The following is a 5,500-nucleotide window of genomic DNA, read 5'->3' as shown; positions in this document are numbered from 1 at the left end:
TTCACAAGTAAGAAATGCCACACGTGATGGTCTAACTGTATTAACGATATCCGTATCTCGTTATTACTTACGACCATGGTTTATTCAAGATCCAATTATATGTAATTTGTATCTCACAATCACAACTCCTTGTGATTAACAGATTACCTAAAAATTGGATCTTCGGATTCTATTATTTAATATTATTTATTACAAAATTAATCTAAATAAATAATAGATCTCACCAAAATCAAATGCATTAAATATATTAAAAGCGTTTACAACCTAAATCGATTGGATTTAGGGCATAACACTTACAAACTCCCACTTGCACTAGATCCAATCACTCACGTATCTAATACCATAAGGATCCACATGACGATCTTGTTTTTGTTGTGACAACGACTTTGTCAGTGGATCTGCAATATTATCATTTGTGGGAACTCACTCTATCGTTACGTCATTCCTTTGTATAATCTCTCTGATGAGATGATATCGCCTTAGCACATTTTGGATCGTTGATGAGACCTCGGTTCCTTCGCTTGCGCGATGGCTCCATTGTTATCACAATACAAATGTATGGGATCAACAATGCTAGGAACAACTCCAAGTTTATTAATGAACTTCTTGATCCACACAGCTTCCTTTGCTGCTTCAGAAGTAGCTATGTACTCGGCTTCTGTTGTTGAATCAGCGGTTGTTTCCTGTTTGGAATTTTTCCAACTAACCGCTCCATTGTTGAGAGTAAACATATATCCTGACTGAGACTTGCTATCATCTTTATCAGTTTGAAAACTAGCATCAGTATACCCCTAAATTTTCAGTTCATTTCCTCCATAGATCAAGAACACATCTTTAGTCCTTCTTAAGTACTTAAGAATGTTCTTAACCACTATCCAGTGTGTCTCACCAGGGTTTGCTTGAAACCTGCTCGTAGCACTTAGAGCATACAAAACATCTGGTCTTGTACATAGCATCGCATACATGATAGATCCTATCGCCGAAGCATAAGGAATCTTGTCCATGCGACTCATTTCATCATGTGTTTTAGGACACATATCTCTTGAGAGGTAGATCCCATGTGACATGGGGCATAATCCTCTTTTAGACTCTTTCATATTAAATCTTCTCAAGATTTTATCTATGTACGAAGATTGGGATAAGCCTAGTAATCTTTTAAATCTATCTCTATAGATCTTGATTCCCAAGATATACGTTGCTTCTCCCATATCTTTCATGGAGAAATTCTTTGACAACCATAATTTTACCGATTGAAGCATTGGGATGTTGTTTTCCATTAATAATATGTCATCGACATATAATATCAGGAATACGATTGCGCTCCCACTTGTTTTCTTATAAACACACGGTTCATCTTCATTTTTGATAAAATCAAACATTTTGATTGTTTCATCAAAACGAAGATTCCAGCTCCTAGAGGCTTGCTTTAATCCATAAATGGATCGATTTAGCTTGCATACTTTGTTGGCTCCTCTGGATTCAAAACCTTCAGGCTGTGTCATGTACACCTCCTCTTGCAGTTTCCATTAAGGAAAGCAGTTTTGACATCCATTTGCCATATCTCATAATCATGGTAAAGCAAAATTCGAATGGACTTCAGCATGGCTACAGGCGAAAAAGTTTCATCAAAGTCAATACCTTGTCTTTGTGTGTAACCCTTCACTACTAGCCTTGCTTTGTATGTGTGGACATTTCCATCCACATCGACATTTTTCTTGTAAACCCATTTACAACCTATCGATTTTATCCCACCTGGAAGGTCGACCAAGGTCCAAACCTTGTTCTCATACATTGAGTCCATTTCGGGTTCCATGGCATCTTGCCATCTCTTCGAATCAACACTTGACTTTGCTTCTGCGTAATTTGTAGGTTCATCATCCTCGATTAATAATACTTGATTAGTAATCGTGAATTCGTACTTTCTGGGAGGTTGAATGATCCTGCTTGATTTACGCTGAGCTGGAGTGTCCTCAGGGTTCTCTATATCCTGATCAAGAGTCTGTCCACTAACAGGTGTAGGATCAGACTCAAGTTCATCTAATTGGTCAACAGTGTCTGTGGATTCTTGAACTTTTTCAAGTTCTAGTTTGCTCCCACTACCCTCTCCTAGAATAAACTCTTTCTCTAGGAATATGGCATGCCTTGAGATGAACACTTTCTTCTCAACGGGATTATAGAATTGATATCCAATTGTCTCCTTTGGATATCCCACAAATACGCATTTGTCAGATTTAGCCTCAAGTTTATCTGATTCATTTCGCTTTACATAAGCGTCACAGCCCCAAACTTTCATATGAGATAAGTTTGGTCTTTTTCCTCTCCATAGCTCGTATGGAGTTTTGTCGACCGATTTAGATGGGACACGATTAAGTGTGTAGCACGCAGCAATTAGTGCATGACCCCAAAATGATTTTGGGATGTTTGCATGGCTCATCATAGATCGCACCATGTCTAACAAAGTGCGATTCCTCCGTTCAGATACACCATTATGTTGCGGTGTATATGGCGGAGTCCACTGCAAGAGAATCCCGTTCTCTTTGAGATAATCTAAAAATTTTCCCTTTAAATATTCTCCACCTCGATCTGATCTTAGCGTGAGTATATTTTTACTAGTTTGTTTCTCTACTTCAAGTTTGAATTCCTTGAACTTTTCAAGTGCTTCATGCTTGAATTTCATCAGATATACATAACCATATCTAGAATGATCATCAGTGAATGTGATGAAGTAAGAGAAACCACCTCTGGCAGTTATTGACATGGGTCCACATACATCAGTATGTATTAGTCCCAGCAGTTCTGTGGTTCTTTCTCAATTTCTAGTAAAGGGAACTTGGTCATTTTGCCTAACAGGCACACTTGCATTTGTCAAATGATTCAAAATCAGTTGACCCTACGTATCCATCTTTATGTAACTTGGAAATGCGTTTGTCGTTAATATGACCCAATCTGCAATGCCACAGGCATGTATTATTTATATTATCACTTTTATGCCTTTTATTTTCTATATTCATAATAGACGACTCAGTATCAAGAATATAAATTCCATTCTGTAACACACCACAACCATAAAAGATCTCATCTTTATAAAATGAACAACGATTGTTCTTAACATTAATTGAAAAACCACTCATATCTAAATACGAAATAGAAATAATGTTTTTAGTAATGGTGGGAACAAAATAGCAATTCTTTAATTCTAATACTAATCCTGAAGGCAGTGGTAAGAAGTATGTCCCTACAGCTAATGCAGCAACTCTTGCTCCATTTCCCACGCTCAGGTCAACTTCTCTTTTCTGCAGTGCTCTACTTATCTTTAGTCCCTGCATATTTATACAAATATGAGATCCACATCCGGTATCTAATACCCAAGAAGCTAATGAAATAGACATATTAACCTCGATAACAAAAGTGCCTGAAGTAGAAGCTTCAGAAGACTTCTTTCCCTTCAAACTTGCGAGGTAAGCCTTGCAGTTCCTCTTCCAATGACCTTTCACTCCACAGTGATAACATGGGTCATCAGATTTGGTATTGTCCTTGCCTGCTTTGACTGCTTTGTTATTGCCCTTAGCCTTTTTGGATATTTTCTTAAAACTTCCTTTGATTTTCCTCTTAGTTCCCTTGGAGGAATGAATAGCTAAGACATGCCCAGTGCTAGCCTTGACATTGGGATCCACAGTTTTAAGCATATTAAGCAACTCAGGGAGTGTGCATTCGATCTTATTCATGTTAAAATTCATAATGAACTATGAATAACTATCTGGCAGAGATTGTAGAATCAAGTTAATACTTATTCATGATCCATGATAAAACCCAGTGAACTCAGTTTTTCAATAAAACCAATCATCTTCAGCACGTGAGCACTGACTGATGATCCCTCTGCCATTTTGCATCGGTATAATTGTTTAGAGGTCTCATACCTCTCCACACGAGATTGTTCATCATACAACTCCTTGAGATGAAAAATCATAGTGTAAGCATCCATACCCTCATGTTGCTTCTGCAACTCAGGAGACATAGCTGCAAGCATCACACATGCTGTAGTGTTATCGTCATCACTGTGTTTATAGTAAGCAGCCACCTCTTCCTGAGTGAAATTTTCAGTAGGCACCACTGGAAGGACTGCTCAAGGACATATCCAATTTTCTCATGCTTGAGAACGATTCTCAAATTGCGGTGCCAATCGAGAAAATTTGGTCCGGTCAGTTTGTTGGCATCCAGTATGCCTCTCAAATTCATATGATTACTCATGATTCAAAAACTGTAAATGACGAAAAAAATAGAATTAATATGTATTATAATGCATGTGCATAAATTCAATATGGACTTTAATTAAACGTGCTCCCACTGTCTAAAATAAATTCATGACCCTCATACATAAATTATTTGAATCCACACTTGATTCACAGTGGGCTGGGATCCCATTCGTTGTATCGAGATCTTGAGTGTACTAAACAAATCCTAATAAAATATTTGGGTAGATATTATTATCAATTGTATCTCCATACAACTCCCAGATCATTAAGCCGACAACTCTTTTGTCTTCACACATCTTATATGTTAGTTTAACATGCCTCTAAAACTTATCTCCTTGAGTGTATTCAACAAAAGATAAATTTTAGTTAAGTTAAACCCATCATTCGGAAATATCAAATATTTCATAGTGTCAAACATGTCCCTAATAGAGCAGCCTTGAGTGTACTCAACAAGCTAAGGTCGATTTAGGATTTTCGTTTTTCACTATAATGATGGAAGGCAAATAATACTAACTTAATAATTTTTTTAACGAGGGATTTAATGTGCAATGGTCTCATCAAGCAATTATATATATATATATATATACATATATTTAAACATACATCTACTATGCGAATAAATACATATATATATAAATAATAGTATGGATGATTATGGACTTGTTCTATCTAGTTTTCCCGAGCCAAAAGGAAAACTAGTTGGTCAATTCCTAAGGGGTACAGTAGTGGACCAATACCAATACACCATCTCCATGGTGTCCACCTCTTCTTGCGCCTCCAATTAGCCGAACTTGCAACATGTATCCTATACTAGTTGGCACGCAGGCCTAAAAGAAATCGGACTCGCAGGCCCATAATAATAATAATAATAATAACGGACTCGTAGGTCCAATATTTAATAAGGAGCTCGCAGGCCCACAACAAAAATAAGAAGTAAATCAATCATTCAACACATCCATATGGTCGAGTCCATAATCATCCACAAACATTCATCACATAAATGTTTCCTATGTATAATATCTAATATTATATGCAATGTCTCATAAATCTAGCAATTATAGTTGTCAAAATTAAATCAAAATTTTGGGATCGAGATAATTAAACAATTAATTAATCATATTAATTAATTAATTTAATTGAAGGGCCTATTTAATTAAAATCAAATTTTAACTAAATCCCGAATTAGAGTCCAACTCTAACTTTATAACTATTGGACGAAGTAATTTAATCAAAATCGAATTTTAATT

This window comes from Olea europaea, chromosome 16 (genome assembly GCF_002742605.1).
Source record: "Olea europaea var. sylvestris chromosome 16, O_europaea_v1, whole genome shotgun sequence".
NCBI classification, from domain to species: domain Eukaryota; kingdom Viridiplantae; phylum Streptophyta; class Magnoliopsida; order Lamiales; family Oleaceae; genus Olea; species Olea europaea.
Note: the sequence above shows the minus strand (reverse complement) of the source record.